Genomic DNA, 20,377 nt, shown 5'->3' with positions numbered 1-20,377 from the left:
AAGTTTATGAATTATAGCAATATTGTTATATATTTAACTCGATTTTATTCTTTAAGTACTCTCTATACATGTTAAATATGTGTTGACTTCATCATGTTTGTCGTATTAAGATAAGACGCTCTCTTATCGCCATATTTTCCTTTGGTATAGTCCCGTTTAGATAGGTTTTTTACCATGTTCGGTACTTCACCATATGACATTTCTGTTATAAAATCTTCTCTCCATCACCCATAATATGTAGATGGGAATTATTCTTTAAATCAATCTCTTGAAAACTTTTGATTTAATAAGATGCATTTCTTCCAAATATTTTTGAGTTTAATGGTGATTTCTTTGGTGTCGGCTCGTGATTGCGTAATGTATTGTGGCATGACTTTCAATCCTGTATGTGGTCAGTATCCCGATGGTCACCTGCACACTTTCTTTAATCAGTGCATGAGAATTCTGACAGCTTGTTTTGAAAGAAAAGGTGAGTTTGGTGGTATTAAAAGTGCACACAGACATTTTATAATATATTTCTATGTTTTAGATATTGTTGAACTCTACAGTGGTTTTTGCTAAATGTCATGTTCTGGGAAAGCATCTTAGAACAAGTAAATTCAAATAAAAATTAAAAAGAAAACAAAAATATAGAAAAACATTGTTTCTAATCTTCCTATATATAAAGTTTAATTTGTGTTTGTTTGTTTGTTTTTTCCTTATAGACTCAAAAACGGCTGTACCGATTACCTTGAAATTTTCACAGTTTGTCTAGGTTGGTCTGGAAGGAAACATAGGCTATATACATTTTTGATATCGGGAGGGGGCGGACCTTCCCCCTTACCCCAAAAGCACTACACAAAAATAGAAGTGGACAGATCGGGACAATATGGGATTCAAATGAAAGGTATTCAAGAGAAGAGTACGAATTTCATAATAAAAGTTGGGTTCCAGTACCTGGAGGACCGCACCAGCCCCAAAACACCAAAAATAGGTTTAATTGAAGATCATGACAATATGGGACTCAAATGAAAGGTATTCGGGAGTAGATTAAGAAAATGGTCAGGAAGTAGGAATAGGCTTTACAATTTGTTGATAACGGAGGGGGGCGAACCCTCCACCGTTACCCCAAGAACAACACCCAAAATCAAAAGTGGACCGATTGGGACGATATGGGATTCATTATGAGGGGTATTTAAGAGTAGAGTACTAATTTCTTAACAAAAGTTGGGTCCAAGTACCTGGGGGGCCGCCCCAGCCCCAAAACCTCATAAAATATGTTTAATTGACGATCATGACAATATGGGACTCAAATGAAAGGTATTCGGGAGTAGATTAAGAAAATGGTCATATAATTTATTGATAACGGAAGGTGGCGGACCCTCCACCGTTACCCTAAAAACATCACCCAAAATCAAAAGTCGACCGATAAAGACAATAAGGGTATCAATTGAAAAGTATGCGGGAGTAGATAACGAATCTTGCATACAAATTCATGTCGAAGTATAGGGGGTCACCCCACCCCTACAAAAATGCCCAATGGGAATCGGATATATGGGAATTGGTTTGTTTGTTCCGTATAGACTGAAAAACGGCTGAACCGATTTTCTCGAAATTTTCGTGTAGGTTGGTCTGAAAGGAAATATAGGCTATATAAGTTTTGATACCGGGAGGGGGGCGGACCCTCCCCCTTTCCACAAAAGTACTACCCAAAAATAGAAGTGGACCGATCGGGACAATATGGGATTCAAATGAAGGTATTCAAGAGAAGAGTACGTATTTCGTAATAAAAGTTGGGTTCAAGTACCTTGGGAGGCGCCCCAGCCCCAAAACCTCATAAAATATGTTTAATTGACGATCATGACAATATGGGACTCAAATGAAAGGTATTCGGGAGTAGATTAAGAAAATGGTCATATAATTTATTGATAACGGAAGGTGGCGGACCCTCCACCGTTACCCTAAAAACATCACCCAAAATCAAAAGTCGACCGATAAAGACAATAAGGGTATCAAATGAAAAGTATGAAGGAGTAGATAACGAATCTGGTATACAAATTCATGTCGAAGCATAGGGGGCACCCCACCCCTACAACAATGCCCAATGGGAATCGGATATATGGGGGATAGACTGAAAAACGGCAAAACCGATTTTCTGAAAATGTTCGCATATTGTGTAGGTTCGTTTGGAAGGAAACATAGGCTATATCACTTTTCGGTCTCGGAAGGGGGGCGGACCCTTCCCCCTTTATGCCAAAAACACCACTCAAAATCAAAAGTGGATCGATCGGGACAATATAGGTGTCAAATGAAAGGTATTGGAGACCAGAAAACGAATATGGTATTAAAATTTGGGTCCAAGTACCCAACGGGCCTCCCCCCTAACCGCAAAACTTCTCTAAGCAGATATATTGGACGTTCATTTCAATATGGGGCTCAAATGAAAGGTATTGGGGAGTAGATTTCGAATCTGGCATGCAAAATCAGATCGAAGTATAGGGGTCACGTCACCCTTCAAAAACGCCATTAGACCCACTATGACCATATGATACTTGGCTGAACCGATATTCTTCAAATTTTCATAGATTGCGTACGATTGTCTGGAAGGAAACATAGGCTATATAATTTGTAGATACCGGGTGGAGGCGGAACTTCCTTTTTACCCCAAAAACGCCACCCATATCCGAAAGTGGTCCGATGGGCACAATAAGGGTATCAAATGAATGGAATGGGAGACCAGAAAACAAATATGGTATTAACATTTGGGTCCAAATAACCAGGGACCCCCCGCCCCAAACCCCAACCACAAAACTCCTCTAAACAGATATATTTGAAGTTCATGTCAATATGGGACTCAAATGAAAAGTATTAGGTAGTAGATTACAAATGTGCCATAAAACATTAGGTCCCAGTAATGGGAGGTGGCCCACCCCCAAATACCCCCAACCGGGCATATTAGCCGACCATGACTATATGGGACTCAAATGAAAGGTATATGGGAGTTGATTACAAATAAGACATTAAAATTTGGTTCCAAGTCTAGGTGGCTCTTTTTCTCCTAGAGATACGTCAAATGGGTTATTTGTGTCTAGGTGGCGCTTTTCCTCCTAAAGATGCTTCAAATGGTTTATTTGACCCATTATGACAATATGGGACTCAAATGAAAGATATTTGAGAACAGAAAACGAATTTGATATCCAGTTTTGGAGCCAAGTGTTTTGGGGTACGCCCTAAAGCACCCCCTCAACTTAACTTCATTTCCGTTGGGAATACAGAACGAATTTGATATCTATTTGCAGTGCAAAGTGCCGGTGTCCGCCCCAGCCCTAAAACACCCTCCAAACGGTTCACATTTACCGGCCATGGCAATATGGGGCTCAAATTAAAGGAATTTGGAAGTGCATATTTGAGTCGAAATGCCTGAGGTGCCATTCCTCCCCTAATGAGAACATTACTCTAAGGAAGAAGATTACCACCAGTAATCGAGTAGAGGTAAATTCTCACACATCAATGAAAGCTTTCCGATTCAAGTTTAAACTCAATGATAAAGGACCTTTTTTAGAGGAAATTTTTGAAATGATCATGGAAAATGTCGCCAATATTAAGAGGGGATAAACACCGCTTTGTCCGATGTTCTCGCCAGGATTCGAACGCGTTCAGCATCATAGACTACAATTACACGAATTCAATATCCGCATTCAAGGTGAAGTGTCCCCACCCTAAAAAGATATTAGAGAGTTAAAGAAGGTGCAGCGGAGCGGTCCCGGTTCGGCTAGTAAACAAATAAAATAATTAAAATAATAATAATGATGAAAAATTAATGCTTATGAAGGCTTTAAATGTGTATGGAATAATGTTTCGTTAAGGAGAAATTCAAAGAGGATAACAAAAGGGACGTTTGAAATAAGGCAATATTTTAATATTGATCGTTTAATATTCATTCCTTATTGTACCATTTTAAATAGTTTTGAATTTTTGCAACCAAATACTTTAACAAATTCAATTTTGCCCATCACTGTAGTTCGGCGGCCATTTTTGGACACACAGTCATTTGTATGATGTTTCAAGCAAAAGAAAACTTGACATTGAGATTTTCTTCATAGAGTGAGCTCACTCATATTCAATTGTTTGTTATTTGTTGCCATATATTTGCATTAATCATAGCCGTTTAGTGGAGTTTTTAAACGCATGCAAACATTGTGCTAAATTCACAAATCAAAAAAAAAAAAAAAAAAAACAAAAATCATTACACACGTTGTGGGTGCAGATTTTACACGAAATGCTTTTCACGTAATCTTCAGTTGGTGTCTTATTTTATTTGGTTTTGTCTGAGTGTTTCTTCTCCTCATAAAAAGGAGGTAATAATGCAAGACAGGTTTCACACGATGCGCTAACTAAGCAAAGCAAAAGACCTCAACGCTCATCACATCACATGGCACATCAATTGCATTGGCTCTGGTGATTGAAAATTCCAGATTATATAAACATAAATTAAAAGCATGGCTTATTTTGTGGCACCGTGTCGCTAGACGACGTTAGTCGTTCATCGCCATCTTTGTCGTGAAATCATTTGTATTGAGTTTTGAAATATTACCACCTTCCAAAAAAATACATGAAATAAATAAACAAATATTACAAGACTAACATTTGGTTTTCAAGATGTTTTTTTTTGTAATATTTTTCAATATTCACTGGTATTTTAAATTTGATTTCCATTCCCACTTGACTGGACCAGGTGAAAGTAATTTAAGAAGGAAATCATTCATTCATCAGCCCTGTATGCCTGCAAGCGCTTGGGTATTAGAGGAAGCAGCAGCTTAATGTCTTGGCTGAGGGCAATACACTGAAGACACTTAATGTTTGAGGGGATTTTGAATTGGAACAGTGGAACGAAAATTGCCAAAGTATTTGTAGTCCAAAAATTTAAGAGTGCTTACTCTTACAACATGCCGATTACTGGCTTGGTTGTATGTCCATAGTGCCGAAGGGGCGGATTAATATCAGCACCAGTGGACAGATTGTTATCATTTGCTTTTATAACGCATTCTCGTTGCTTTAATGCTGTTGCTTTCAAATGCATTAATTTTTTTGGTGGTTGCATTCTATTCCATTTTTACACCCTTCACCATAGGATGGGGATTAACTAATTTCGTCATTCTGTATGTGACTCCTCGCAATATTCGTCTAAGATCCCATTAAGTATATGTATTCTTGATCATCATGACATGTAAAGTCCATCTAGCCATGTCCGTCCTTCCGTCTGTCTGTGGAAAGCATGCTTACATTCGAAGAAGTAAAGCTAGCCGCTAGAAATGTTGCACAATTTTTTTGTAGATCGGTTGGGATTGTAAATGGGCCATATCGGTCCATGTTTTGATATAGCTGCCATATAACCCGACCTTGGATTTTGACTACTTGAGCCACTAGAGGGCGCAATTCTCATCCGATTTGGCTAAAATTTTGCATGATATATTTCGTTATGATTTCCAACAACTGTGCTGAGTATGGTTGATATCGGTTCATAACCTGACATAACTGCCATATAAACCGATCTGGGATATTAACTCCTCTAGAGGGCGCAATTCTTATCCAATTGGGCTGAAAATCGGCATGACATGTTTTGTTATGACTTCCAACATATGGATTAAATATGGTTCAAATCGATCCATAACCTGATATAGCTGCCATATAAATAGCTGTGGGATCTTGACTTCTTGACCCTCTAGAGGGCGCAATTCCTATCCGATTAAGCTGAAATTCAGCATGACGAGTTTCGTTATAACTTCCAACAACTGTGCTGAGTATGGTTCAAATCGCTTTACAACTTGATATAACTGCCATATAAACCGATCATGGATATTGACTCCATGAGCCTCTAGAGGGCGCAATTCCTATTCGATTTGGCTGAAATTCGGCACTACGTGTTTCGTTATCATTTCCAACAACTGTGCTTAGTATGGTTCAAATCATTCTATAACCTGATATAGCTGCCACATAAACCGATTTTGAACCTTGACTTCTTGAGCCTCTAGAGGGCGGAATTCTTATCCTATTGGGCTGTAATTCGGCATGACATGTTTTGTTAAGACTTCCAACAAATGTGTTAAATATTCTTCAAATCGGTCCATAACCTGATCTAGCTGCGATATAAACCCATCATGGATATTGATTTCATGAGCCTCTAGAGGGCGTAATTCCTATCCGATTATGCTGAAATTCAGCATGACGTGTTTCGCTACGGTTTTCAACAACTGTGCTGGGCATAGTTCAAATCGCTTTATAACCTGTTGCCATAAAAACCGATCTTGAATCTTGACTTCTTGAGCCACTGGAGGGCGAAATTCGTATCCTATTTGGCTGAAATTCGGCATGACATGTTTTGTTATGATTTCCAACAACTGTCTTAAGTATAGCTCAAATCAATTCATAATCTGATATAGCTGTCATATGAACCGAACTGAGACTTTGACTTCTTGAGCGTCTAGAGACCGCAGTTCTTATCCGATTTGGCTAAAATTTTTCATGACGTTTTGTGTAACTTGCAGTAACGGTTCAAAGTATGGTTTAAACCTGTCAATAACCTGACATAGCTGCCACATAAACCGATCTTGGATCTTGACTTCTTAATCCACTTGAGGGCGCAATTCTTACCCGATTTGGCTGAAATTTAGCATGGCGTATTTTATTATGACATCCAAAACTGTGCTTAATCGGTTCAATCGGTATAATCTGATATAGCTGTTATATAAACTGATCTGGCACCTTGGCTTCTTGAGCATCTAGAGGGAGCAACTATTATCCGTTTAGAAAATTTTAAAATTTTGTACTCCCAAATCGGTCCATAACATAAAAACCGATCTTGGATCTTCACTTCTTGAGCCACTTAAGGGCGCAATTCTTATTCGATTTGGCTGAAATTTTTTATGACTTGTTTTGTTATGACTTCCAACAACTAAGCTAAATATAACTCAAATCGGTCCATAACCTTATGTAGCTGTCATATACACCGATCTGGGATCTTGAATTCTTGAGCCTCTAGAGGGCGTAATTATTATCGTAATTGGCTGAAATTTGTACAACGGCTTCTCCCATGACCTTCAACATACGTGTCAAATATGGTCTGAATCGGGTTACAGATTAATACGGATCCCATATAAACCGATCTCCTTATTTTGCTTCTTGAGCCCCTAAAGCGCGAAATTCTTATTCGAATCGGCTAAAATTTTACACAATGACTTCTTCTATGGTTTCCAATATTCATTTCAATTATGGTCCGAATCGGACCATAAATTCATATTGCTCCAGTAGCGTAGCAATTCTTTTATTGTATCCTTTGTTTGCCTAAAAAGAGATACCGGGAAAACAACTCGACAAATGCGATCCATGGTGGAAGGTATATAAAATTCGGCTCGGCTGAACTTAACATGCTTTTACTTGTCCCAAATTTTGGCATAATCGGACATAAAAGCGCCTTTTATGGACCCAAGACCTTAAATCGAGAGATCGGTCTTTATGGCAGCTACATCCAAATCTGAACCGATCTGGACCAAATTGAAGATAAATGTCGGGTGGTCTAACACAACTCATTGTCCCAAATTTCTGCAAAATCGGATAATAAATGTGGCTTTAATGGGTCTAAGACCCTAAATCGGCGGATCGGTCTATATGGGGATTATATCAAGATATAGTCCGATATTGCCCATCTTCCAACTTAATCTGTTTATGGACAAAAAAAGAATCTGTACAAAGTTTCAGCTCTCTATTTGTAAAAACTGTAGCGTGAGGCAGACGGACGGACATGGCTAGATGGTCTCAGATTTTAACGCTGATTATAGGGTCGAAAACGGGTATTTCGATATGTTGCAAACTGGATGACAAAGTAAATATAGTCACATCCTTCGGTGGTTGGTATAAAAAAAATAAAACTCCCTTACCCCAACAGCATTGCCTAATAGCGAAACTGGATCGATCGGGGCCATCTGGGGCTCAAATGTAAGGTTCTTGAGAGTAGAGTATGAATATTATATTAAAAATTGTGTCCACGTATCAAGGGAGCCGCCCCAAGCCCAAAACTGGTCCAAACCTAAAACAGCCCCAAATAGGCATTTTAGGCGATCATGAGACTCGAACTAAATGTATTTGGCAATTATAGTAATATGGGGTTGAAAAGAAAGGTATTTGAAAGTGGAATCCGAATTTGGTATCTTCTTCTGGTGCCTTCACCTTCTGGTGCCAAATGCCAGAGTGTCCACCACACCCCCAAAACACAAACAATCAGGACATACTAACCGAAAATGGCAATAAAGGGGTGGGTCAGGCTCCCAGACTCTTGGCACCGGAATTGGATACCAAATCTGTGTTCTATTAAAGAATACCTTTCTTTTGAGCCCCATATTGCCAAATTGCAAATTTGCCAATGAATATTCCACTAAGGAACAGGGGCAAACTTCTCACATATCAATGAATGCAGTCCGATTCAAGTTAAAGCTCAATGATAAGGGATCCCCTTTTTGTAGCCGAGACCGAACGGCGTGCCGCAGTGTGAAACCTCTTTGGAGAGAAGTTTTACATAGCATAGTACCTCATAAATGTTGCCAGCATTAGGAGGGGAAACCCGCCGGTGAAGATTTTTTCTGATGGTCTCGCCAGAATTCGAACCCAGGCGTTCAGTCATAGGCGGACATTCTAACCTCTGCTCTACGGTGGACTCCCCTCGGCCCATATTGCCAAGGTCGATAAATATGTCCGCCTTATGGGGTGTTTTGGAGGTGGGGCGGCCTCCCAGGCACTTTATCCTGATAACAGATATCATTTTCGTGCTCTACTTGCATATACCTTTCATTTGAGCTCCATATTGTATGCCCGGTTTGCATGCCTATTTTTAATGGGGGGTTTTGGAGGATGGCGGCGCCCAGACAACTTTAAATACCATATTCGTATTCTACTTACCAATCATTTTCATTTGAGTCCCATATTGCCATTATCGGTCAATATGGGTGTTTAAACGGGGGTTTAGGGTGGGGACGGCTTCATAGATACTTTGACACAACTTCTAATATCAAATTTGTATTCTACTCCCAAATACCTTTCGTTTGAGTTCCGTATTATCCCGATCGGTCCACTTCTATTTTCGGGGTAAGGAGAAGGGTCCGACCACATTCCGATATAAAAGATTATATAACGTCTCTCCCCAATACCATACCCCATTCTAGGGTGGTGGGCACAATAGATATTAATGAAGTATTTAAATATATTCCCTTTGAAAGATAGAAGGCTTTATTCAAACAACACTGAAGTAATTCACACCATTCGTTGCATATTCGTTGCCTTTGAGGGTGTAAAGTGAGATTTACAAAAGACAAGGCAATGCAATGCACAGGTTTCGTCATATTCGCTTATCATGAATGGTGTTGAATGCAATTGTTTCGAAATGATGTGGGGTGACGACAATATGCATTATTTTTACGAATGGATTCATAGGCAATGAAAATGCTATTCAAACTGTCCTCTGATCCGCACCCTTTTTTCAACCTAACTTAACCTAATCTCTTCTTACTTTTAGGAGGCAGCGGTGGCGTAGAGGTTAGCATGTCCGCCTATGACTCCAAACTCCTGGGTTCAAACTCCGGCGTGAACATCCTGCCCAGAGGTATTCTGCCATGTTAAAAATTCTCCACCAATCCTGCCAATCTGGCTACAAGAACGCATACCCGATGACCCGATGATTGGAAGCTCAGCATACTATGTCCCGTACACAAGAAAGGAGGCAAGACGGAATGTGCCAACTACAGAGGTATAAGTCTCCTCCCCATCGCATACAAGATACTCTCGAGCGTACTGTGTGAAAGATTAAAACCTAAAGTCAATGAGATAATTGGGCCCTATCAATACGGCTTTAGACCTAGTAAATCCACCCTAGACCAGATATTCACACTGCGCCAAATCCTGGAAAAGACCCGAGGAGGATAGATCAACACCTGCCATCTCTCTGTTGACAACAAAGCCGCCTTCGATATTCCTTTACGTTCAAAGGTATTTCGAGCGATGTCTGAGTTTGGTATCACTGCAAAATTAATAAGACTCTGTAGGATGACACTTGCTGATGCGAGTTCCTCAGTAAGAATAGGAAAGCATCTCTCCGAACCATTTAATACCAAACGAGGTTTCAGACAAGGAGACAGCCTATCATGTGATCCCTTAAATGTCCTGCTGGAGAAGATTATACGAGATGCAGATGTGAATAGATATGGCACACTAATCACAAGAGAACACATGCTACTCGCCTATGCCGACGGCATCGATATCATCGGTTCCGGTCGGTTACCGGAAGTAGTAACTGCAGCCCTTGAAAGAATCGAAAGAGAGTCAGTGAAAATGGGTCTGGCAGTAAATGGAAATAAGACGAAATGGATGGTTTCAACTCCCAAAAAGCCTTGCACAACCGAGCAGATAAAGAAAATGGAGAAAGTTGGGAACCACAACTTTGAGACAGTCAGTAACTTTATCTACCTCGGCACCGCCGTAACCGAAACGAATGACACCAGTTGTGAGATTAAGCGAGGAATAATTTGGGCAAACTGATGCTACTTTGGACTTATACTATATAAGACACTGATACTACCCATGCTGTTATATGGTTCTGAAGCATGGGTACTTGTGAAAGCAGATGAGGAAGTGCTTGGAGTATTTTAGAGAAAGATTCTTCGTAAAATATATGCCCCAGTTTGCGTTAACAGAGAATATAGGCGGCGTATGAACCACGAGCTGTATGAGCTGTATGACGACGATAGCATAGTTACACACATCAAAATACAACGGCTGCGTTGGCTAGGTCATGTTGTCAGAATAGATGAAGAAGCTCCAGTAAAGAAGTCTTTTGAAGGCAAACACGGTGGTACATGCAAACCGGGAAGACCAAAAGCCCGATGGAAAGATCAAGTTGTGGGAGACACCTCGAAACTTGGTGTCAGAGATTTTAGAATGAGCCCAGAAGATCGAGGCCCTTGGAACGCTATTCTATGTTCGGATAGTGGAACAAATATTCTGTCATAGACAATTAAATTAAAGTTAGTAATCCTGCCTTGTTAAAATTTCTCTACTCGGCTTAAAGAAGGAGGCCACTTATCATTGAGCTTACATTTTAATCGGACTGCACTCATTGATATAGAAGAAGTATCCTCTGATCCTCAATGGAATGTTCATGGAAAATTTATTATTTGGTATTTTTTCTTTGGATAATTTTCTGAATAGGCAGATAAAAATGTACTTGTTCACAATTATCAATTTCAAGATTATATCACCATTTTTTGCATCCTCCTTAAGTTGAACACTGAACGCTGAACTTCAAATTGAATGTGAAAAGAGAAGATTGTATTCTAAGTTGCATCCCTACAGGATTATGACAATATTAATAATAGCAATTTTTCAATAATATTCTATTCAGACAAAACCAATGTGCATTACAAGTATATACCAGTTTCATCTTCTACTGGTTTCTAATAGCCAAAAAAACGGCAAACAAATAAAAATATAAAGAAACACCAAAACCAATTTCGGCAAACAACTTACTTACCTACATAACCAAAGTGATACAATGAACAACAAAAAATACATAAATAAATACTTGAAGCAAAAACTAAAAAGAATAACAACAACAACCAATAACAACGAAACCCGAAATTCGTCTTCCAAACATCTTCAATCTCAAGTTAAAGTCTATGGCTCTGACTATGAGCATGGCTAGGTCTATGTCTACTTTCATTTTGGTTTCTTTTTGGCCAGCGAGGATCTGGTGGTGATGCTCCAATCTGCTCTGCTTGTTTGGTAAGTTCATTCGTTGGTTTGTTGCATGCTGCAACAACTGTTGGTGACTGAAGTGCAACAAATTGGTTACATAATATTTGTTTACCATTATTTTGGACGTCTACTATTTTGGTGTGCTGTTTTTCGTTTTTCTAAACTTGGTTATGGCAGAGTATCTTGACTCCTGGACAAGGTTTCCCTCCTCTTCTTGGCAATGTTTTCAATGATGATTGTTATAAAATTCCAAATAAAAGATCTTCAAGTTTTCTACAATTCGTTACCTTCTACACTTGTTCGTCCGCCACGAACTGACGAAGAGTAACGATTCATGTTAGCTTTGAATGGGTTTTACTTAAATGGACTTTGTGGGCGATTACTTATCTAAACAAGGAAGTAATAATTTAGGCAATAGGAATAAATAACCTACGGGAGGGTCTCGATAGAGTTTTCCAAAATTTTCCATTTATATATGGAAAGCTCAGTGTACCTACTATTACCACTTTTGATGAAATGGGGAAGCTTATCTGATAAGAGATATACATGGGTGTTTTACCTTAATCGAAATCGATTCTAATCAAATTCTGAATGCGTTAAGACATGCAATGAAACATCTTGAACATGAATTTAATATGAAAGACATATATGCGGGATATATATACATCTGAACAGACAGTTCCCAAAAAAAATATTTTTGCCTTGGGCGAACATTCTTTAGATTACTAATGATTAAACACTTATAGCTGCATTTCGATGGCCACAAGACAATCAGAGACGATATTTGACATTTACCGCTTTGAGTTGACCATCCGAAAATTCCAAGAGTTATCTCTATCCCTTCTCAAACGGCAGAATTTTTACTAGTCTTTATACCATCTAACATAGGTAGCAAAATTAAAGTCTTCCATATTCCAAATTGGAATGTAGATTTAATTTCAAGCGTACAAGTTACCATGCTATGAACTGTACACCCAATAGAAGGGAGGATAGAGAACAGCACTATTGTACTGGTGATTAGACTAGCCATCTAATGAACGTTTACAATTAGAGTGCATGTGATCAAATTCAATATGTTGTCTGGCTTTTTTTTTTCAGTAATCAATATTGAAAGATTTCAACTGTATTTGGAACAGTTATTGGAAGTCATAACAGAACATTACTTGCAAAATTTCAGTTAAGTCGAATAAAAATTGCGGCTTGTAAGGGCTCAAGAAGTATAATCGGAAGGTCGGTTTATATGGGAGCTTTATCACGTTATAAAACGACTCGGACCGTACTTAGCACATTTGTTAGATGTCATAACGGAACGCCGGACGCAAAATTTCAGCCAAATCGAACGAAAGTTGAGACTTGTAAAGGCTCAAGATATCAAATCGGGAGATTGGTTTATATGGGAGCTATATCAGGTTATAGACCGATTTGGATTGTACTTTGCACAGTTGTTGAAAGTCACAACAGAGCACTACGTACAAAATTTCAGCCAAATCGGACAAACATTGCATATTCCTGGGGCTCAAGAAGTCTAATCGGGAGATAGGTTTATATGGGAGCTATATCTGAATCTGATCCGATATGGCCCATTTGCAATCCCCAACAACCTACATCAATACTAATTACCTGTGCAAAACTTCACGATGCTAGCTTTACGCATTCGACCGCTATCGTGATTTCGACAGACGGGTGGACGGATGGAAAATCGAAATATTGGTAAAAGAAAACAATTGCTATGTTATTGGAACAATATCAAGTTATGGTTCATTACGCACCATAATTGAACTGAATATTGGAGACCATAGTAAAAGTCATTGTGTAAAATTTCAGCCAAATCTAATAAGAACCAGTAAGGAAAGGCAAAAGGCGGTGCCAACTGTATAATACCCTACACCACCTAGTGCATGAAGTACTTTTTATATGTGGAACTTATCTCGAAATGTAGTCAGACTTTAATTTGGATACCAATTGAAATAGCAATTAAGAACCTTGTAAACTTTTTCTACCATAGGACAAAATATTTGGATTTCCACATCTTCAAAAGGCCATATCGGATAAAAGATTATACGGGAGTTATATCGAAACCTGTGCCAATTTTAATGACACATACTGGGACGTCAAATAGAGCATCTCACGCGCTAGATTGTAGAGATGTGACCACAATTGTGGTTTTTACTGCCTAAAAAGACCATATCGGAGAAATATACTCATACGAGCTATATCTAAATTAGGACTGATTTTAATGAAATTTTGCGCACGTATTGGAACGTCAATTTAACGTCTCATATAAAATCGAGCAAAAATTGTGGATTATACAGCCCTAAAAGGCCAAATCGGATGAAAGATATATATGGTAGCTATATCTAAATCAAAACCGATTTTTACGAAATTTTGCACACATATGAAGACTTCAAAAAAATCCTCCAAAAAACCTCTTGCAAAATTTTGTAAAGAACGGACCAAAATTGTGGCTTCTACAGCCTTCAAAAGCCAAATCGAATGAAAGATATATATGGGAGCTATATCTAAATCTGAACCGATTTTTATGAAATTTTCCAGATATATAAAGTGCAGTAACAAAACAGTCCGTGCCAAATTTCGTGCAGATTGGTTGAAAATTGTAGCTACTACGGCCATTTAGGTGCAAATCGGGCGATACATATATGTGGGAGCTATATGTAAATCTTAACCGATTTTTTTCAAAATCAATAGCGTTTGTCCTTGGGCCAAAAAAGTGACATGTGAGAAATTTCGTGACAATTGGACAACAAATACGACCTGCACTTTGATTACAAAAATATATGGACTCACAGACGGACATGGCTAAATCGAATCAGAAAGTGATACTGAGTCCATCGGTATACTTATCAATGGGTCTAGCTCTTCTCCTTCTTAGCGTTGCAAACAAATGCACAAATCTAAAATACCCTGTACCACAGTGGTGGTGCAGGGTATAATTACGCCCTTTAGTGGCTGAAGAAGTAAAATAAGGAGATCGGTTTATAGGGGAGCTGTATTAGGCTTTAAACCGATTCAGACCATATTCGGCACGTATGTTAAAGGTCATGAGAAAAGCCGTTGTACAAAATTTCAGCCAAATCGGATAGGAATTGCTTCTTGTAGAGGCTCAAGAGGTTAAGATCCCAAATCGGTTTATAAGGCAGCTGTATCAAATCGGATAATAATTGCGCCCTCTAGTGGCTCAAGAAGTCAAGACCCCAGATCAATTTATATGGCAGCTATATCAGGTTATGGATCGATCTGACCCATACTTAGCACAGTTGTTGGAAGTCATAACAAAACACGTCGTGCAAAATTTAAGCCAAATCGGATAGGAATCGCGCGCTCTAGACGCTCAAGAAGTCAAAACCCCAGATAGGTTTATATGGCAGCTATATCAGGGTATAGACCGTTTTCAACCATACTCTGCACAGTGGTTGGAAGTCATAACACAACACCTCGTGCAAAATGTAAGCCAAATGCGAATATAATTGCGCCCTCTAGTAGCTCAAGTAGTCAAGACCCCAGATAAGTTTATATAGCAGGGTATGAACCGTTTTCAACCATACTCTGCACAGTGGTTGGAAGTCATAATAAAACACCTCGTGCAAAATTTCAGCCAAATGGGATATGAATTATGCTCTTTAGCGGCTCAAGAAGTCAAGATCCCAGATCGGTTTAAATGGCAGGTATATCAAAACGTGGACCAATATAACCCATTTAGAATCCCAACCGACTTACACTAATAAGAAGTATTTGTGTAAAATTTCAAGCGGCTAGCTTTACTCCTACGAAAGTTAGCGTGCTTCCGACAGACAGACGGACGGACATGGCTTGTTCGACTTAAAAGGTCATGACGATTAAGAATATATTGGGTTGCCCAAAAAGTAATTGCGGATTTTTTAAAAGAAAGTAAATGCATTTTAAATAAAACTTAGAATGAACTTTCATAAAATATACTTTTTTTACACTTTTTTTCTAAAGCAAGCTAAAAATCACAGCTGATAACTGACAGAAGAAAGAATGCAATTACCGAGTCACAAGCTGTGAAAAAAGTTGTCAACCCCGACTATATGAAAAATCCGCAATTACTTTTTGGGCAACCAATATATACTTTATGGGGTCTTAGACGGATATTTCGAGGAGTTACAAACAGAATGACGAAATTAGTGTACCCCCATCCTATGGTGGAGGGTATTAAAATTTGACTAAGCGGATGGACCATTTGTGGCGCAGTCACTGTTAACATTTGCATGAAATAATCTTCAAATATTATGTTAGGTTTAAGTGGCAGTCTGCCATCTGACTCACTTAGACGTTTTCATCCATTGATATGCCACAGGAACAGAAGAAGGAAGATGCCTTCTAGTTCCTACCGTTGAACTATTCAGATCGCTTCTCCGCTTCATTCGCTAAATCAGACAGGTCCTCAAAGAAATGAGAACCTAAAGTGGAACTCCTTGTGACTACTAATGCGGGAGACACACATATGGTGTTTTATAGTCTCTTCTTCGATGTCCTCACAGCTTTTGCAAAATTCATTGCTGGCAAACTTCTGTCTGTCAGCATGTTTTCCGATCTTAAATTTTGGTAGGAATCTGCTTAATGTGGCAACACTGTATGTATTGTAAGTACTTTAAACTGACATCCTCGTATGTCTTATGCTTGAGCAGATGATTCTTCTCTTCATTTGCCACGTGCTTCTGCTAATATTGATTTTATTCTTTTATTTATTCAAGATTCAAAAGTCGTATGTCATGTTTATTAAAACAATGGTTAAGAAGAAGAAAAAAAAACTCCGTTCCATGAAAACAATTTAAACGTGACATTAATGCTTTTTAATAAATGTCTCATTAATATGAACAAGCATCGAAGTTTATTTTATGTGCATTCGAGAAGAATAATGAAAATGGCAAACTTTTAGAAAATTGAAGGTAAAGAGAATAAGTGGAGAGGTTCCCAATTAGAAGTAAAACTATATTGTTGGGAATGGTGAAAAATCTGTTGGCCTCTCCCAGAATAGAGGCGAGATCATGGATAAACGTATTGGCATTTCATGCCAATTCGTACAAGAGGTATACAGAACTGCTTTATAACTTTGAACTTCGTTGTCTGTTGAACGACCTTTGTCTACTGAAAGTTGCGATTCCGACCATGCGTCCTTAACTGCGGACATTTTGGCTGCGACGTTACCACATGGATTTGATTGTTGCGTCTGCAACCACTTAAACTTGCTGAATACTTGCATGACACTCATTTGCTATGTTTTTGGGTCACGTGCACGGTCAATCATTTTCTCTTGTTTATTTTTATATCCAACACCATAGGATGGGAGGATATGCTAATCTAGTCATTCCGTTTGTAATTCCTTGAAATAACACCCCAAAAGTATACATATTCTTGATCGTCTCTTAGCCGAACTAGCCATGTCCGTCCGTCCCTTAGTCTGTCGAAATCCCGATAGCGGTCGAACGTGTAAAGCTAGCTGATCGAAATTTTGCACAGATACTGTTTATTGATGTAGTTCGTTTGGGAATGCGAACGGGACATATCGGTTAAGATTTTGATATAGCCCCCATGTAAACCAAACCCGGCTTTGACTTCTTGAGTCCCTACAAGCCTAAATGTCTATCCCATTGGCTGAAATTCGGCTCAAAAACTTCTGGTATAACTTCCAAAACCAGTGCCGAGTAAGCCTTGAATCGGTTTATAAACTGATATAGCCCCATATATAAACCTATCCCAGGTTTTGACTTCTAGAGCCCCTAAAAGCCTTAATTTTCATCTGATTTTGCGTCGACCCGAAAGGCTTCGGATTAACCAAGTTTATTGACGGAAGTCCTCTGGGCTTCACTGCCAAATCGTCTGTTCTTTCATTCCTCCTTACTCCGCTGTGGCCCGGCACCCAAATTATGGGGATCATGCCATCCTCGGAGAAGACGTTAATCTTCTTCTTACACTCCAAGGCTGTAAGTGACCTTACCGTCTTGGTTGATATTGCCCTGTCGGTTTACTGTGCGTGGAGATCTTGACACCCGAAGTCCTCGTGTTAACACCACACCCCCTCACGCATTCCATGATTGGCCATATCTCCTCCTGCAGGACCGTATAATGGGCAGGCAGTCAAAAACAGATTTCCGGTCCTGGGTTCTCAATGTAGACCCCGGACCAACTCTGTCATCTAGCTTTGATCCATCTGTGTAGCATGGTATCCTAGATGGCAAAACCAAAATTCCGTCAATTTAAGACTGTACTTCTGTCAGTAGTGCCTCGCACTCGACCTCAAGTGTCATCTCAAGTATCCGATCGTAAACCTCTTCTAGTCCATCCAGGTTTTGTGTCGTCTATCCATTTTCCCATCGCCTTATGTCTCGTAGCAGCAGTGGATGCCTCACACATAATCTGTATGACTATGGGTCGGATATCTATGGGTCGGATATCTAGAATATGTCTATGGGTCGGATATCTAGAATAGTCTCCAGTGCCCTTGCGGGCGTATTCTCTGAACCTGTTTTATTATCCTTACGTTGCATTTTTGCTCCATCTAAGTAAGTATTGGTCTAATCACGCTCCTGTATGGCCAGTGGACTATCCCCATATTCAGGCCCCATTTCGAGCCTATGGGCTTAAGACACCTCGAAATATGCAACCCCATTAAGTATATATATTTTTGATCGTCATGACATTTAAAGTCGATATAGCCATATCTGTCCATCTGTCTGTCAGTCTGACTGTCTATTGAAAGCATGCTAACCTTTGAAGGAGCAAAGCTAGGTGCTTGAAATTTTTACTTTTTATTAGGGTAGATCGGTTGGGATTGTAATTGTTCCAAATCGGGCAACGTTTCGATTTAGCTGCCATATAAAACTGATCTTGAGTCTTGACTTCTTGAGCCACTAGAGGGCGCAATTCTTATCCGATTTAACGGAAATTTTGATGTGGTGTTTTGGCATGGCTTTCACCAACTGTCATAAGCATGCCTCAAATCGATCATAACTCGATATAGCTGCCACATAAACCAATCTCCCGATTAGACTTCTTGAACTTCTAGAGGGCGCAATTCTTATCCGATTTTGCTGAAATTATGCACATGTCGTTGAGGAATGACTTCCAACAGCTGTGCCAAGTATGGTCCATATAAACCGATCTCCCTATTAAACTTCTTGGGCTTTAAGAGGGCCCAATTCCTATCCAATTGGTTGAAATTTTGGATAGGTCGCTTTAGTATAACATCCACAAAGTATGATCAAAATCGGTTGATAACCTGATATAGCTGCCATTTAAACCGATATCTCAATTTGGAACTCTGAGCCAATGGAGGGAGCAATTTTTACTCGATTTCCCTGAAAATTTGGAAGTGACTTCTAACAGCCATGGCAAGTACGGACCATGTCAGTGAATAACTCCATATTGCTTACATCAATATGTATATATATTTATATAGAAAAAGTCATTCAAAGAACTTGACAAATTTTCTTCCAAATCGGATGAGAATTGCGCCCTCTAGAGGCTCAAGAAGTCAAGATCTCAGATCGGTTTATATGGTATCTATATATCAGATTATGTACCGATTTTCGCCATACTAAGCACATTTGTTGGAAGTCATAACCAATCTTCTCATGCACAATTTCAGCCAAATCGGATGAGAATGGCGCCTTCTTAAAGCTGAAGAAGTCAAGACCCAAGATGGGTTTTTATGACAGCTATATCAGGTTATGAACCGATTTGAACCATACTTAGCACAGTTGTTGGAAATGATACCAAAACATTACGTGCAAAATTTCAGTCATATCAGACGAGAATTGCGCCCTCTAGAGCCTCAAGAAGTCAAGACCCAAGATCGGTTTATATGGCAGCTATATGAAAACATGGACCGAATTGGCCCATTTACATTCCCAACAGACCTAGACTAATAAAAATATTTGTGCAAAATTTCAAGCGCCTAGCTTTACTACTACGGAAATTAGCGTTTTTTCGACAGACAGACGGACGGACGGACAGACGGACGGACGGACAGACGGACGGACGGACAGACGGACGGACGGACAGAGACAGACAGACAGACAGACGGACGGACAGACAGACAGATGGACAGATAGACGGACGGACAAGAATATATATGCTTTATAGGGTCTTAGACGCATATTTCGAGGTGTTACGAAAAGAATGACGAAATTAGTACACCCCCATCCTATGGTGAAGGGTAGTATAAGTAAATAGATAAATAAATCACTTACGGACACTGTAGCTTGGAGGCTGGCATGTCCATCTATCATGGGATTGTTTAGTGTCGAAACCTGGCGAGATCATTAGATGATCGACTGACACTGTAGCTTGGAGGCTGGCATGTCCATCTACCATGGGTTTGTCTAGGGTCGAAACCTTGCGAGATCATTAGATGATTTTTTTTCAGAGGTGGTTTTGGGCTCCTAATATTGGCGATATTTTTGGTCTACTATGCCATGCACCACACATTTCTAGGTGGAAGTGGCAATCCTCGTCAAGCTCTTATAGATGAGCAAGCTCGTTCATCACAATACTACCGATCGCCGTGGGAACGTGATGGCCATTGGTTATTTAAATTCGCCAATAACTCACATTGTCGTAC

The 20,377-nt window shown here is 39.4% G+C and overlaps 1 protein-coding gene and 1 long non-coding RNA gene across 4 annotated transcripts in view; one reads left to right on the top strand and one right to left on the bottom strand.

Annotated features, from left to right (window-relative positions):
• The window catches only part of LOC106092565 (peroxidase), a 198,966-nt gene that overhangs the window by 34,609 nt on the left and 143,980 nt on the right, over positions 1 to 20,377 (bottom strand). The gene's annotated exons all lie outside the window — the stretch shown is intronic.
• Positions 260 to 3,423, top strand: LOC106090175 (uncharacterized). Of its 3 annotated transcripts, none has more exons than XR_001221765.2 (4): positions 260 to 469; positions 530 to 593; positions 705 to 886; positions 3,279 to 3,423. It is a non-coding gene; the product is annotated as an uncharacterized LOC106090175 (long non-coding RNA). The 3 variants fall into 3 exon arrangements; XR_009397150.1 differs by having other exon boundaries at positions 705 to 1,014; XR_001221767.2 differs by having other exon boundaries at positions 668 to 1,014.

This window comes from Stomoxys calcitrans, chromosome 2 (genome assembly GCF_963082655.1).
Source record: "Stomoxys calcitrans chromosome 2, idStoCalc2.1, whole genome shotgun sequence".
Taxonomy (NCBI): Eukaryota; Metazoa; Arthropoda; class Insecta; order Diptera; family Muscidae; genus Stomoxys; species Stomoxys calcitrans.
This window is presented reverse-complemented; position numbering and strand designations above follow the sequence as displayed.